Source organism: Solea solea, chromosome 8 (assembly GCF_958295425.1).
Source record: "Solea solea chromosome 8, fSolSol10.1, whole genome shotgun sequence".
In the NCBI taxonomy this organism is placed as follows: domain Eukaryota; kingdom Metazoa; phylum Chordata; class Actinopteri; order Pleuronectiformes; family Soleidae; genus Solea; species Solea solea.
Genome location: NC_081141.1, coordinates 16,510,867 through 16,529,529, shown reverse-complemented (window position 1 = coordinate 16,529,529; position 18,663 = coordinate 16,510,867).

Here is an 18,663-nt window from a genome sequence, read left to right as displayed (position 1 = left end):
ACATTTTGGACGACATACTAACCTATGACATTTTTGGCACATTTTGGACGACATACTAAACTATGACATTTTTGGCACATTTTGGAACGACATACTAACCTATGAATTTTTTGTCAAATTTTTGGACAACATACCAACCTATCACTTTTTTGGCACATTTTGGACGACATACTAACCTATGACTTTTTTGGCACATTTTGGACGACATACTAACCTATGACTTTTTTGTCACATTTTGGACGACATACTAACCTATGACTTTTTGTCACATTTTGGACGACATACTAACCTATGACATTTTTTGCACATTTTGGACGACATACTAACCTATGACATTTTTGTCACATTTTGGACGACATACTAAACTATGCCATTTTTTTCACATTTTGGACGACATACTAAACTATGCCATTTTTTACACATTTTGGACGACATACTAACCTATGACTTTTTTGGCACATTTTGGACGACATACTAACCTATGATTTTCTTGGCACATTTTGGACGACATACTAACCTATGACATTTTTGTCACATTTTGGACGACTTACTAAACTATGATATTTTTTAGTCACATTTTGGACGACATACTAACCTATGACATTTTAGTCACATTTTGGACGACATACTAACCTATGACATTTTTGTCACATTTTGGACGACTTACTAAACTATGATATTTTTAGTCACATTTTGGACGACATACTAACCTATGACTTTTTTGTCACATTTTGGACAACATACTAACCTATGACATTTTTGGCACATTTTGGACGACATACTAAACTATGACATTTTTGGCACATTTTGGAACGACATACTAACCTATGAATTTTTTGTCAAATTTTTGGACAACATACCAACCTATCACTTTTTTGTCACATTTTGGACGACATACTAACCTATGACTTTTAATCACATTTTGGACGACATACTAACCTATGACTTTTTTGGCACATTTTGGACGACATACTAACCTATGACATTTTTTTCACATTTTGGACGACATACTAAACTATGCCATTTTTTACACATTTTGGACGACATACTAACCTATGACTTTTTTGGCACATTTTGGACGACATACTAACCTATGACATTTTTGGCACATTTTGGACGACATACTAAACTATGACATTTTTGGCACATTTTGGAACGACATACTAACCTATGAATTTTTTGTCAAATTTTTGGACAACATACCAAGCTATCACTTTTTTGTCACATTTTGGACGACATACTAACCTATGACTTTTAATCACATTTTGGACGACATACTAACCTATGACTTTTTTGGCACATTTTGGACGACAAAACTAACCTATGACTTTTTTGGCACATTTTGGACGACATACTAACCTATGACTTTTTTGTCACATTTTGGACGACATACTAACCTATGACATTTTTGTCACATTTTGGACGACATACTAACCTATGACATTTTTTGCACATTTTGGACGACATACTAACCTATGACATTTTTGTCACATTTTGGACGACATACTAAACTATGCCATTTTTTTCACATTTTGGACGACATACTAAACTATGCCATTTTTTACACATTTTGGACGACATACTAACCTATGACTTTTTTGGCACATTTTGGACGACATACTAACCTATGACATTTTTGTCACATTTTGGACGACTTACTAAACTATGATATTTTTAGTCACATTTTGGACGACATACTAACCTATGACATTTTTGTCACATTTTGGACGACATACTAAACTATGCCATTTTTTTCACATTTTGGACGACATACTAAACTATGCCATTTTTTACACATTTTGGACGACATACTAACCTATGCCATTTTTTACACATTTTGGACGACATACTAACCTATGACTTTTTTGGCACATTTTGGACGACATACTAACCTATGACATTTTTGACACATTTTGGACGACATACTAACCTATGACATTTTTGACACATTTTGGACGACATATTAACCTATGACTTTTTTGGCACATTTTGGACGACATACTAACCTATGACATTTTCGGCACATTTTGGACGACATACTAAACTATGACTTTTTTGTCACATTTTGGACGACATACAAACCTATGCCTTTTTTGTCACATTTTGGATGACATACTAACCTATGACTTTTTTGACACATTTTGGACGACATACTAACCTATGAATTTTTTGTCACATTTTGGACGACATACTAACCTAGCCCTTTTTTGTCACATTTTGGATGACATACTAACCTATCACTTTTTAGTCACGTTTTGGACGACATACTAACCTATGACTTTTTTGTCACATTTTGGACGACTTTTTTGTCACATTTTGGACAACATACTAACCTATGACTTTTTTGTCACATTTTGGACGACTTTTTTGGCACATTTTGGACGACATACTAACCTATGACATTTTCTGCACATTTTGGACGACATACTAAACTATGACATTTTTGGCATATTTTGGACGACATACTAACCTATGCCTTTTTTGACACATTTTGGACGACATACTAACCTATGCCTTTTTTGACACATTTTGGACGACATACTAACCTATGACTTTTTTGGCATATTTTGGACGACATACTAACCTATGCCATTTTTGACACATTTTGGAAGACATACTTACCTATGACTTTTTTGTCACATTTTGGACAACATACTAACCTATGACTTTTTTGGCATATTTTGGACGACATACTAACCTTTGCCATTTTTGACACATTTTGGAAGACATACTTACCTATGACTTTTTTGTCACATTTTGGACAACATACTAACCTATGACATTTTTGTCACATTTTGGACGACATACTAACCTATGACATTTTTGGCACATTTTGGAACGACATACTAACCTATGACATTTTTGGCACATTTTGGACGACATACTAACCTATGACTTTTTTGACACATTTTGGACGACATACTAACCTATGCCATTTTTGACACATTTTGGACGACATACTAACCTATGTCTTTTTTGGCACATTTTGGACGACATACTAACCTATGACATTTTTGGCACATTTTGGACGACATACTAAACTATGACATTTTTGTCACATTTTGGACGACATACTAACCTATGACATTTTTGGCACATTTTGGACGACATACTAACCTATGACTTTTTTGGCACATTTTGGACGACATACTAACCTATGAATTTTTTGTCAAATTTTTGGACAACATACTAACCTATCACTTTTTTGTCACATTTTGGACGACATACTAACCTATGACTTTTTAGTCACATTTTGGACGACATACTAACCTATGACTTTTTTGGCACATTTTGGACGACATACTAACCTATGACTTTTTTTGCACATTTTGGACGACATACTAACCTATGCCATTTTTGACACATTTTGGACGACATACTAACCTATGACTTTTTTGTCACATTTTGGACGACAAACTAAACTATGACATTTTTGGCACATTTTGGACGACATACTAACCTATGAAATTTTTGGCACATTTTGGACAATTTACTAACCTATGACATTTTTGGCACATTTTGGACGACATACTAACCTATGACTTTTTTGTCACATTTTGGACGACATACTAACCTATGACTTTTTTGTCACATTTTGGACGACATACTAACCTATGACTTTTTTGTCACATTTTGGACGACATACTAACCTATGACATTTTTGTCACATTTTGGGGACGATATACTAACCTATGAAATTTTTTGGCACATTTTGGACGATTTACTAACCTATGACATTTTTGGCACATTTTGGACGAGATACTAACCTATGACTTTTTTGTCACATTTTGGACGACATACTAAACTGTGAAATTTTCACTATCGACAGAAACACTTCTCTAATCTTCCCTAAGTACAAATAAATAATAGTTTGTGGTAAAAGAATAAAAAAAGTAAGTAAGCTTTCACTTAACCTTTCAGGAGCACATTATTATTATCACTTAACAAACATTCCTAAGATAAGATGCCTGCTTTTTATGATATAGAAAAAGTGACACAGGTCTTTCATTTATCACATGTGTCTCTCACTAAGTCCCACAATTGTAACTTCTGTAATCCAGAATTCAGCCTCCACATTATTAACTAAATCACAGTGATTCTGATACATCATTCACCTTTTAATATCACTGCACCGGTTGTCCATTAAATTTTGAACACATTTTAAAGTTTTATTAAGGCCATCCACAGTCTGGCCCTCGAGTATATTAAAGAGCTTTTAACTCCTTACAGTCCAGCTGAACCAAAAATGAAAGATAGATCAGATCAGTTTTAAACTTGAAGGGATTGTTCTTTTTATTGACATAATTCTGGATTATTTGAGATATGCACTTGATATGACAATGATCTTGTGGATACATTTTAAATGCCCTAATGCCCTAATTATTATCATCATTATTATCATCATTATTATAATTATGGTATCCCATGTCTTCTTTATTCAGAAAGAAAGTTGTTGTTGAAATGTGGTACAATAAAACACATTTTGAAAAGGTCTCGACCTAGAAATGAACCACACTTGGCCCACATTTTTGGAAATTACTGCATTTAGGGAGGAACGTAGGAGCACAGTGTTTGGGGTGTGTGTCAGGTTGTGTGTAAATGTGCGTGTTTGGAGGACAAGTTTGGAGATATACAGTAGGGATGAATCTGGTGAGTGTCAAATGCAGTAGTTTTACAGCCTGGGGCATTGACTGGGGGAGTGTTTTATTAAAGTTAATGAGAGGAGGCTGTGTGCCCCTTCCACTGCCCACATCCAAGTGCTTGTTTCCCCCGTTACTCTGCAAATGTGTAAATCTCCCTCCCTCGCTTCTGCATTGTCTGTTTCTCTTTTTTTCCCCCTCCCTCTCACACGCTCAGATGAGAAAGTGTAAACAAGACAGAGGAGAGTGTCTAATAAAATCTCACGCTGGGTGAGGTGTTCTGCATTTGTGCCTGCTGTTAAGTTAATGGCAGCAGCATGTCCAGCTTTAAACACCTCAGACCGCACATGTGCACACATGTCAGATCGCTGCGTCTGACTCCCGTGACCTTTTCCCTTTCACACTTTGACATGTAAAAGTTGCCGTCTTTATTCTGTTTGTGCGCTCGCAAAGGAACAAAATAAAGAAAAGTAGCAAGAGGGCAAAGATTGTATAAACCGGTTGTAAAATGTACCCTATATATGTCAAAGTGAGATGTGCTCTCAGTCTCCTTATCTGAGTTTACAAGTTGTTTAAGGCGCCTTTGGCTCTGTTGGTATTAGGAGGGGGAAGGTGGAGAGAGATTTTAACACAGAGTGGGAGATGAGAAATCAATAAGGCTGGAAATAAGATCATAAAAATGATATGCAACAAAGACAATAAAGTCTCTCTTGCCACTGACACATAGGCTATTGCTCTTTCACACTAATACCACTATATTCACTTGTTAATCGTGGAGATTTTTGATGCAAGAAAACTGTGTGTTATAAAAAGTTGACAACAAATACATTTACAACCACATTGACAAGCATTTCTATGTGAAATAAAGTGAAAAAAGGTCTGCAATCGTACATGAAATGGTTGGTACTAAAGCAATCTGTAAAAAACAGTTTGATCTTATATTTAATATGATTTTAATAACCTCCAAGTTCTACTAACAGCACAAAAGCTACTGCAGCGATTTGATGTTTTTTTCTTTTAGGCGGTTTTATAGCCACTTTTTAAAACCAGTAATTACACACATACCTGGAGGAACTTGTTTACTAGTTAAACTTCAATTTTTTTTTAATTAACAAAATACAGAGCTGTAGGCTGTAAAGGCACGATTTTGCATTTACTGTAATCACAACGATTTCTTCACCCATCTTAAAGTCCTTCTGGGTTTTTACTCGGGCAGCAGAGATTTAGACTTGTGTCTAAAGTCATACAGAGAAAATGTTTTACATAAAAATGAAGCTTAAAAACAAACAGGTGCTGCAGAAACACAGTGCAGTCGATTTTTCACATCTGGCACCGGTGCTGTGCTGCAGCTTATTTCTTATTTCTCCTCATTTGACATTTTTGTTTTAAGGAAACCTGAACCTTCAAGCAAGCACGACATGCATGGCTGCCCCATGAGAACCAAACGGATACACAAAGACAGTTCTGTGGATATACATTATTAGCTTATGTTATATCGCGTCACCACAAACATTCACAACCACTGATTCACGTGCTTGGCTTGTGTGCTGGGACTGTTCCAGATTGGAGTCAAATCAGGCATGACATGAACTAAAACAAACAGAAAAAATTGCAGTGCTGCCCATATACCTGCAGTTAAAAAGCTGGTTTGTTTTTTTAAAAAAAAGAAAGAAAAACATTTGTGCAAAGAATTTCACACTAAACTCTGATATTATCTGTTATGGTGTTCCTTCCTATCTTGTGCTGTCAAGAAACTGGCACTGATTAGTCTGAGAAGAGACCTTTCTTCACCTTCCCAGTCAGTATCCATACTCTCCAGCTGAGACTGACTGCACACTAAGCTCTCTTCTTCCCTATGATTGTGTGTAGCCACAATTAAAAGGTATAAAATGAAAACAAACTAAAAAAAAGACTGGAAAGAACATTTAATTGTTTTCGATTCTGCTTCCCCTATAACTCTGAGAAGGGTATAAAAAAGTAAGGAGGTAGCAATGGAATAAAAAACAAAAAGAGCCCCCCCCCCCCCGAAGAACATTAGGGAAAAATGCAGATGAGAGAGTAAAAGGACCCTGTGATAGGAAACAAAACATGACCGGGAAACACAGTATAAGAATAAAGGTTGGATTTTATCGTCCAGATAATATCATGTATGTGTGGATAAAGAGATGGCGGAGATAGGGGGGGAGAGGATGAGGAAATGGGAAGGAAAAAAGGGGAAGGAGAAGTGCAGAAGTCAGTAGGGTGGAGTATAAATACAGCAGGGATTATAAAGTCACCCTGTTCTGCCTCCTGCTCCCCATCTCTTGTGACAGAACACAGAAAGAGGCTTACTGCTGAGTTATGCGCCGCAAACAGGGTGTGTATGTGTGTGCATGCCCATGGTCATTAATAACATCTCCAGTTGGGCCTCGCCTTGTCCTCTTTGCCTTGTCCCAGGCTGCATAGCACTGACCTCACAGTCTGTTTACCCACCGAAGCAGAAGGTTAACAAACTGACCTTATTTTTTTTGTCTTTCCTGCTCTCTGGTTCACACTTAAATAAACAGACACATCCACGTAAAACCTTAGAGCGCTCATGCACTCACTCATTGTGCAATAGCAGCCTGGCCACTGGCCACAATTTGATTTCACTTATTAAAATAAATGATAAAACACTGTAAGAGTCAATAACAAGCTATTGAGATGCTATTTCATATCCGCAAGTTGGTGGCTGTCAGAAATGTCTGGATGAATGACTCTCCATCAGACCTGTCAACACTCGCAGGGCTCAGCTGAGCAACAGCGCCGTAACAAACAGTCATCTGAGCCGAGACACCACTCAGGTTTATTTAGAAGATATTGATTTTACGCCTCCGCGGAAGAAATATCACAGCCTCTCAGTAAACATCATAAGCCTGTATTCAGATGTGAACTAAAGAACAATAAATATTTTTTAAATTCAACTAAGCTGATGTAGCAAACCGGTCGCAGAGTGCTCCGAGCCGAGCCAAGCGGAATCCAAATATTCTATTGGTTTAAAAGGACGTGGTTACATGCCAGTAAATATATGGAGCGTCTGTCAATCATAATGACATTGAAGGAAGGAGTAAATAAACCCTGGGACCAAAGGAGGCTTCTATGTGACGGGAGATACAGTTCACTTATGCAACCAGCTCCAATAAAACCTCCAGGACTGAGTCGTACTGACTGTCTTTGTGTCATTTGTGTTTTGAGTGATTACCGTCTCCTTCATTGTCTGTTGTGCCATGAACTGAAATGGAAAGTGTAACGTGGAAATGGGCAGATGACGAAATGTACATCGCGCTAACACTAGCGGAACTAGTTTCATGTCTAAGCCCAATCATTTATCCAATTAAATTGATATTCAATGCAGTGTCATGATCTAAGACCTCACTTCCAGTCGGACTTTGCTGAAGTGGAATGCTAGACGACTTTATAGATTAACATTCCTGTTGCCACAAAGAACACAGTATGTGTTCTATGAGGCTTTTGGAAGTTCCTGATTTTTAAGTTGTGCATTCCTGGATTTGTCTGCTTTTAAATCACAGGAGGGCAGCGTGTCATCTGACTTCACAGGCTGGAGAAATCACACGTCTTTTCTTTGGTGAAGTTAATCTCGTCAGGAATACACAACCTACTATTCATTTATCATCCCCCTTCAGAGCATACTGTGGCGTAACCCTAACTACAGTGAGCCAGCCACTTCGTGAAGATAAGTGATTTTGGCCATTTGTTATGTCATTGTTTTATATATGTAACCCATGTAATTGTATGATCATTAATATCATTAAATGCAGCATGGGTCAGAGAGTATGTTTTCTGATTTAGAGAAGGTCCATGAATGCCTCATTAAGAAAGGGCTCAGACGGAGAGATACACCTGTGAATTTCCCCGGATGGCTAGATCACACATGCAGCATGTACGAGACGCAGCTAATTGCCTACTCGAGGAACTGAAATTATAGTCCGACATGAAACTTTCATGCATGATAAGTGTGAGATGAGCTAGAGACGATTTATCATCAAAGGAATTTCCACCACGTTTCACTCTTACGCTGCATTCGCTCCAAATGGGAATTTTCACGCCGCGCAATTCGTGTCAATCGCGCTGAGGAATCACTGCATTTTTGTGATGAAAGGAAAACAGTATGGCTGCAGCTGCAGGCTAAGAAGTACTTGATATTAAACTTAACTCAAGCTTAAACCAGACATGACCCTCATTTAACCCTTTAATACCGAAAATATCGAAGACGACACCTTTGCACAAGCGCGCTTTGAATTACCCTAATACGATTTATGCTCGTTTCTGAAAGCTGCCAGAGAGGAGGAGTTGGAAAAACGCCTGTACATAGTTTCCATTTTGTGTCCTGTTTTTGGACATTGAGACAAAGACTCAAATGTTAGTTTAAATATGTTTTATACATTTTAAATTTCAAAAATTGTGTACAACTACAATGTTTTTTTTTCTTAATAAAACTTTACATTTTTCTTCATTTTAAATTGTTAATACACTATTTTAACATGCAGTAAATTGTAAATAAACACCAGATGTCGAATGCTATTCTGGAAAACTGGTCATAAGCACATGGGCATGTAAGTAAGCACATGCATCAATGGATCTTCACCAGTGAGGAACGTGAGTATGACCCGACCCTGAGCCTTAAACAGCCATGATACTAAGATTTTAATGCAAACTTGTTTCATTTTCAGTGGTGTTTGTGAAACATCATCTTCTCCTAACAGCGATCCTGTGTGACCCAGAGACAAACATCAAAAGCCTCTCCTCATTTATGACCCTCACGATGAGCACTCTGAGGCTCTCGGTCAATAGTCCATACTATCAATGATTAGGTTAGCTCATCACAGAGAGTGCATTGACAAGGCTGTTTTCTCGGCTCAATAAAAAATATCATTGATTGTCAAGAGTAGCATTACTTCCTGTCCTGCCCTGGTCTTATGAGTGTCAAAGCTCGATACTCACGTTTTCTTTACTCCTAGTGTTAACGTTACTGTTTGTGTTACTAAGCAACCAAAACCTGGGAGCTGCCGAGACGACGAGCCACACTGAATTAATGAACACATTGAGAAAAATAATCAAAACAAAGACAACAAGATTATTAGCACTGGATTTCACTCAGAGCAGCTTAGTCATGTCTTAGTAAATCCACTCCTTCACCAACTGGTGTAGGAGCTTCATCCGTGTGATGGAGGTGAACAAAGAGCAGTTCGACCTACTTCTTTGGTCCAAATTTCAAAAGTTGGACCGTCTGACATGCAGCTCTATGGGAAATAATGTATTTGTGCACACATGGCGCTAAGCCCCTTAAGGCGGCCACACAAATCTCTGGGTTGCTATTAACTTACAAAGCAAGCGGACTTTCCTCTCCATTCTGATTTGCACCAAAATCTCAAGGACCTCCCCCCGCTGGTGAGCGAAGTAAAATGAATGGGTGCATGTCTGTGAGCTGAAGCAAAAAGATAACGATTGTAACCTCCTGACCTTTCCAACTTAACCCCAGTCGTGACCTCCAACCTTGATTTAGGATGGAACAGAAAAGTGTATTTACTTATTAACATTCATGACACTCACATACCCACTCTGCTTTGACCTTTTGACCTTAAAGGAACAGTTCACCCCGATGTGTGGCTGTTGTGTGTCACAACCTTTTGGTCCATATGGTGAGCCTTCAAAATGCAAATGTAGAGCAAATTAGAGTTTTCCCCAATTTGATCAAAATTAGATTCAACCTCAGGTCCAGGAAATGTACGAAGTGCAGTATTCAATAAAAAACCACCAAGCAATCTTATATAATTAGTAGTATATTTAAACTTAAGATGTGCCATATTGGGTCTGACATGGAAATGTACACATCGGGTCCAACTATTTTCTATGGTCTAAGTCCTGCACCAATTATTTTAAGGTGCGTCGAGTTTCAAAGTGTTTCTTTGACTGATGAATTACACATAATCTAACATTAATTTTTAATTTTTTGTCTGAAACAAAGTTTGGACGATGTAGGAGACTGGAAACACTGACTTGTACACTAACCCTATACGTTAGTGTAAACAGTAAATTCATCTCCCTCATAGATTCTAAAAAGTATGACATGACAGTAATAGAACTGTCTCTGAAGTAACTGTGGGGAACCCACTTAGGTCCCTTGCCAGTTTTTCCACCTACACAATCCCATAGTAACCCAGAGGGTAACACTTGCCAATCAGAAACAATAGACTGGTCACAGTCTTTTAAAAAATATACTTTATCGCCTCTTTCTTCTTCTGTTTTCCTCCCTGTGGGTGGATGACTGAAGCGTTTAAGTGTAAGATTTTACTTTGCAGGACTTTTCTTAAGTGATAGCTGTTAGGCTCTCTTCTTCAATGATGGTCTTCTTCAAAAGCGAGTGTCACATTGGAATATTGTCATTTTGACGCCCCAGAATAAACTGTTTCATTTCCTTGTCAGTCACTTCCATTGTCTATTCCCAAACCACAGTGTTTTATTTTGTATGAAGCCTAGCCTTTATTTCCTTCAAAGGAAAATAATGGATTTTCTCGTGTTTTTTTTCATTCAGGGCATTTTATTCAACATTTATTTAGTCTTTCCATCATACAGACAGAATAATCACAGTGTATGGATTGAATGTGTCAATCAGTTCATGCCTCAGATACAGATACAGACATACAAGCCACAGATACACTGCCCCTGTCCTAGGGATTTGCTGTAAGCACATTGCATCATGGGCATATTCAGAATCCCTTCTTCTCCACTAATGTCGATATTGAGGTCAGGCAGGGCAACGTTCAACACCAGTCATTTCATATACTGGTCAGGACATTATGTTGATGGTGGGAGTCAGATTTACATTTGAAGGGAGAAGTCAGGGAGAAGTCGGCCTCCACGAGACGCAGAAATGTCACCGCTGCTTCCATTATGCTATCTGTGGTTTTCTGTGTGTGTGTGTGTGTGTGTGTGTGTCTCGAGTGTGCTCGTCTACGTGCGCACTCCTCTGCTTTTGTGCAGAATACATTTCCATGTGCATGGGTGTAATCATTTGTTTGTGCCTTGTAGGGTTTGCTCGCCGTGTGTTTATTCATGTGTGTTCACGAGTCTCGCATCTATAGGGAAATTTCCACAACTCCTAAGCGCCTGTTTGGACACGGTGTATCCGTGTTCGGACTGTCGCTCCCAGTCGGGGACCCGTCCCCGTCATGCAGCTTTAATTTACCTCCTCTTTCCCTACTGTCCTTTTCTTCTTTCTTTCTCTTTATCTCTATTTTCTCTCCCTCCGCCTTTTCCCTCTCCGAGTCCCAGAGCAGCAAGACACACAAACAATCACAACACAGGAGGTATACGAGCACCGGAGCATTCATGCGCTTATTCGCGTTCCTTCTGCATGCACATGCATTGCTCATTCACCTGCACTCAGCGACGTATGAGTGACAGTGCCTCCGACGAATAGTGTACAGTACGCAAGAGGTGTGACAACGGCAGGGAAGAGTTTTCAAGTCTCATTCTCAAGCTCCGACTCCTAAGTCCCAAGTTATTTCTGACATCTGCAAATGTCGCTGCTGTTACCTCATTTAACAAAATGTCAAATACACTCAAGAGTGGATCACCTCAGCATCACATAGAACACTCAAAGGTTTCTTTTATATACTGAAGCGTATGTGACAATTGTGTTATCAAGCATGGCACTGGACGGTTGTTGTTTTTAGGCAGATGTTGTTGACGCGATACCTATCAATGTGGTTATATCCTCTTAGACAACATATGTCTTTCACAGTGTACGCACAGTGTACTGTGTTGGAAAACACACACAGAAAATGTTTCCCTCGATGTTTTTCAAATTTGTCTGGGGACCTCAGGTAAATGTGAAATCAGCGGACGTCAAGGTGATTCTAATGTGTTTACATTATGTGGATATAATGAGGAGGTTGAACTTCTGTAAATGTATCACTGCAAAGAGGCACTCTCGCCGCTCTCCCAATAAATTCATGTGAAGCTGCAAAACCTATTTGACCCTGAAAATGAAGGCAACACAGTGTGAAACGTTAACAACTCCAGTTTGTTGCATTTATTCAATTAAATAACGGTAAATACAGCAAACTGTTGACATTACACATTGCTGTTTTTACCCAAAAGAAAACAAAATTCTTATGAAAGGAGGTTAGGTCATTTGAAATGGAATACAGAACGGTGCAGGCCTATTTGAATCCTTTCATTATTTGTAGAAAATGACTACAATAAGAAGTAACTCACTCTATTATATATCATATTTATTATTGAATAACCTGGTGTCATAAGTATGTGGACACAAAAATGGACAGAATTCCAAATTCAATTGACTTTGCCATATAAATGTTGTGGATGTTATTCCATATTCCAAACACAAATCAGGTTTTTGGGAAGTTAATATTGCTCCATTGAATGTATACGTAGGATGTGACAAACTAAATTTGCTCCCTATTTTATTTTTTCCAAAGAGGCTTTAGGTTGCGGTCAGTCCCCTTCTATATGAACCCCAACAAATGTTAAGAAAAACAAACAGGACAGATTGGGAAGTTGCACTCTGGTTCCCTCTCTCTCTCTCTCTCCCCCCTCATTTGCAGCTTTAAAAAACAGTGGTGAACACGGAAATGGAGGCAAAGCAGCGTTTCATTCGCCTGTTCCTATCCTTTAGGCAGTGATTGAATTTTCCTGTTGCCTGCACAAAGCCAGTCCCCACAGGAGCACTGGCATTAATGCTGTTGGAAGCCTGCCTGTTAATCCGTTAAGGAGAAGCATGTGATGAGATGTATCATGTTCGTCATGCCCGTCTCATCAGACACACACACACACACACACACACACACAGCCACTCGCACATCTGTCCATTCAGCGGTGCAGGCCTGGGTATGGAGAATGCCCCACGATAATGGATAGAAAGCGTCAGCTGACCTGTGGGAAATAAAAAAGCTCTCTCTGGTGAGTGGCCCTGCATCGAACCCTGGCCTCTCTGTGTGTGTGTGTGTGTGTGTGTGTGTGTGTGTTTGAAAGTGTCTTTTTCGGTATGTTTACTGTACGTGGGAAAGCGCACAGAGAGGGATGATGAAAACCAAAACAGAGATGGGAGCGATGAGTGTGTTTGACTGCGGGGAGAAAGACAGCATGACTTTGACCCCTGATAAAGACTATAAAGTTATAGTGCTGTCTCCTCTCTCACTGAATACATAGTGACTGCATTTACTGTAGTCGCAGCGAATGCTTTTCGGAGCCTGGAGATACCGCTGACAAGCAAGCGTGTCTCCATTGGCATTTCACATTCCTCTTAAAAAGGAGCAGATAAGATCCTCTCAAGATCAGGACACCGTAAAGGTTTACAGGCTCGTGTGCCAGTGCACCGATGCCACGTGTGAACGTATGTGTGCATCATTCCAAACATTACATCCACGCTCTTTGATGTGACTGGACTTGATCCACTCTTTCATCAACATCACATAAAATAAGCAGAGAATATATTACGCCTAGTCGCAGCGATGGCACAAAGGAACCCGCGAAGGTATAGTGTTTACTCAGTGTCCTCACTCAGTGTTTAACACTGCACTGTGCAAGAAAGCAGCCCTGCACACTGCAAGGATAATGTTGCCTGGTATTATATACAGAATATATAATAAGGGCAAATTATGCAAACCTGTGTCCAAGAAATATTTAGATTTACATAAGTATGTAAATGTAGCATCCAAATTAGATGTTTGAAGTATTTCAAATTATTTAAAGTGTATAATCTGCTACCAATTCAGAGTGCCTGGGAAATGTACACTATCATTTATTCTCACGATTGACAAAATGCAACCGGACAAATGAGTGGTTTTATGAATTTATATAGGCAAATGACTTGGTTAAATCTAGGGTTTGTATGTCTGGAGAAGCTGGTTCCAGGCCTTCTCATCAAAGCTAATGCATTGGAAATCATTGTTCGTTCCCAATCTGGGAAATTGACCCTTTTTCTGCCATTTTCCTTCCGACTTCTTCACGATAGCTTTTGTCTGTCGTCCCTTCTTCAGCAGTGTACGCCTCTCTGGCCAGTTATGTGCTGGCAGGGGATGGATACGGCAGGTCAGCAGTAGACAGGTCCCGCGAGCAAGTCATTCCGTACGCTCCGTATAAAATAATCTATTTGTCGTGTTTATAATAGTATTTCAAGGTCTTGTTTTTCATACAACTTTATTTTTGATGGCTATGGTACTTGAAGAGCAAATAAAATAACAACTGCACTCACTCACTCACTCACTCACTCACTGTCGACCCCTTTATCCTCCACATGTCCCAGCTGACGTAGGGCGAAAGGTCACAAGTCCATCACAGAGTCAGCACAGTGTTCAATGAACCTCTGCATGTTTATGCACTGGAGGAGGAAAGGAACTTGTTTGGACCTGGTCACAAACCCCGGGTCTTTCCGCTGCAAGGTGCCGGCATGAGCCGCGATTCCACCATGTGATCCAGTCACACTCCACTGTTTCTCATTCCAGCAGTTGAATAATAGATCTGCCATCTGAAGGTGAGGGTGGCTGCATGCATGTGAGCAGCTTCAATGCCATCCGAATCGTTATTGCCTTACAAGGCGTCATATCTTGTGCAATCCAGCATGTACCCACCTCTGCGAGAGCATAACATCTTGACATAAATTTCACTGAGGGACACACAGTAGCTTTTCAGGCCCTGTTGTGTATAAGTTGGATGAAATGTCCTCTGCCAGTGTTTTTAAGCAGCCCGCGTGTTTGCTCCTTGTAGAATAAACACTATAGCTGCTTTGATAAACCACAAAGCCTTCATTTCACTTTGTGTATCTCGGCTGCAGCCGAAAACTCATCCGCACGGAAATTTGTTGTGCCTTTCTCGGGGAGATTGGTTGCTTTTTGAAAGGACTGCAGTTAAACACTGGGTCTGCATGTTAAATGCCAGTACTCTTTCCTCGAGGGAGGTCTCTCGGCTCCTAATAGGCATTTTGTTTCGAATTTCAATTTACTAGGGGAAAAAAAAGCTTTATTCTTTTGAATAATATGAACAGAGACAGAGTGAGGTCCCTCCTGGCCCCAGCCAGCCTGGCATACAGCACGTTTGTGATACGCGTGGCTGTATGTGTGTGCTCATGTGCGTCCCTTGAGCTCGGCGCGGCTTTGAGTATACAATCCAGGCATTAAACAAAAATGAGAAACACTGAACTTAGACCTCTGTTCAGCTGAGCTCAGACATCCTCCATAATTTAATGACTCAAAGGAAAATGTTGTTTTCTAGAGCTACAGTGCTTCTATTAATTTGTTTGAATGGCAAACAAATGTGGTATAATTATGCACATACCTGGTGCCTGGTGAGTGTTCGCCCTCCCTCCCTCCCTCTCTCTCGCTGTCAAACAAACCTATCTTTGTGAGGACATTTTGACTGGTCCTCACAACTTTAACAGGCTTTTTGAGGATTAAGACCTGGTTTTAGGGTGAGGGTTGTGGTAGTTGTGATGGTTATGGTTAGGGTAAGGGATCGCATTATGTCTATGAGTGTCCACACAAAGAATGCCAAACCAGCGTGTGTGTGTGTGTGTGTTTATTAATGTTTTGTCCCTGTCTCTGTCTTATGTCTTTGTGGTCCCAGGAGCCATTTCCTAAATGCAAGCACAGATGACATCACAGAACGTGGCGCACACTACACACAAACGCACACACACAAAACAAGCAGGGGAACAGCAAAATGAACCCCCGCGGAAGAGAGATTTTGACGAAATAAAGGAGTAAACTGAAACAAAAACAAACTGTAGCTGTGTTGCTAAACATTTGGCCCTTGGACAGGTCATGTCATCATAGTTTGGGAAATCTTTCATCGTGTGGAAATGCTCATGTGTTTGGGAAAGAGACACAGTCTCTTCTGAATAACAATCAGTGGCCTTTCATACGTTTTTCATTTGTGGTCTGACTAATACACATCTGTGTGCCCTCTGAACTCACTGTGATATGTCACTCTGTTCAGTGTGTGTGTGTGTGTGTGTGTGTGTGTCTGTGCAGGTATGCGTGAGTGGGTGTGTGCTCCAAAACAGTCCCCGAAAACAACATGTTTGCTGTAAGCAGAGCAATCAGGAAGAGAAACAATAAAAGCAGATGGAACCAAAACTCCCAACATGACACACACACACACACACACACACACACACACACACACAGAGACACACAAAGACACCAAACACAGATGTCCACCATTTCAAAGGTTGCTATCAAAGCATCTATTGGCACCATGCTCCCCCCCATTAACAAGGCAGATGGTTTAAACTATTTGTGTTTCTTAGAAACACACAAACACACACACCCCGCGTTCAATATGCGACACACTTTTGCACCAGGTACTGCAGCTTTGCGTCCATATGCCATTTTTCCTCTCCAGTGAAAAGAGAACGGCGTCACCTACCTTCAAGAGTCGTTTTTTCTAAATAAACTCTTAAGTGTGTGTGTGTGTATATGATATTCTAGCTTTAAATGTTCGTCATGTCATCATAACAAAAAAAAGGGTTTGAACAGTGTTAAGTAGTGAGAGTGTTGTAAACATGGCTGTATTTAAATGTTTGCAAGGGTACATATTACAAGCAAACCTTTAAGACAGTCTACTCTCTGCCTGCCGACTTGTAACTATGTCTCAAGTTTCAGGTCTGGCGAGGGAATTTTCTTTTTCTTCTTTTGTGTTACACTGCCAGGTTATCAAAGAGCATTTTAAGGACAAGAAACAGGTCTCTCTGTTTCTGTCGCTGCGCATGATGACATACTGTGAGTAATCAAAGCCCAAAGCAATGGGTCTCCCTGTGTATTCCTAGTTGCTTGGTGAGGAAAACACCAGAGATCCAGAGAGGCAGGCATGGCAGACATTAAATCAAACAAGCAAATCTACTGCATTTTTGAAAACAACATGTTTAGTTTGTGAATCCTCTGCAGTGTACAGATTTTGCCATAAATAGTGTAGATGGAAGTTAAATCAAGCATTATTCTGCAGAGGAATCAGTAGATGTATGTACATCAATCTGCATCCAAAAAAAGTAGAATCAAAACCAGTATTCATTACCAATGCTTTCAGCAGTGTGTGCCTTATTTAGACATGCATTTAGGGGTATGGAGGTTCCGTTTAGTTTAGTATACTAAATGGTCTGTATTCATATAGTGCTTTTCTTGAGCATATCTATGTGCAGCATCACACAGCATCGCTTCACCAGATTAACCATTAACCGTTACTCTAGACAACAGTTGCTTTTCGTGGTGTCCAACTAAAATCGAGCTACTCTTAATCGGACTAACTTACCTGGATAATGTGATTCATAGTCTGACTACTCCTGCATGTATACGCTTAGTCGGACTGGAGTCGGACTTCGAGTTCTGTGCAGGCACCGACATTTCCTCCGCAGTCTTTGACCCAGAAGTAGAAGTAGACGGCGGTGACGTCTTTCTTTCGGACAACACAGCAACCACAAGAGCCATGCTCGAGTTAATTTGTATCACGATCAACATACGGAACCGCAGCACGATCCATCTCCCCGTCCATCTCGCCATTCAATGTTTGTTTTTCCTGTGACGTAAAGGTCAACAGGAAACTGATTCAATACGAACAAGCTTATGGAGAGACACAGCGCCACCTACGGAGGCGGACTCAGACATACAGAGCCAACAAATGGATTTTCTCCTCCACTTGTATACGCAGACTTGTCAAGTTGTCCAATTGTACTGTAGTTCTTAGTCAGACTACGGCCTTAATTCGATTAAAATATGGATGTAAACCTACGGAGTAACAGCAATCTGGAATTTTTGCTGAATCACCAAATATCAACATTCCTTCTGGACAGAGACTGTACATTCTGATTTGGACCTGTATTTTTTTTGTAAATTCTTAACTAGAATCGAACATCTCTGACGACAGGATCTGGAATTAAATGCAACATAAACTGTCGTACATTCATACATCATTCATCAAGTGGGACCGAGGTCCTCCTCTTGTGCGATATAAAATGGCCTTTCCTGTG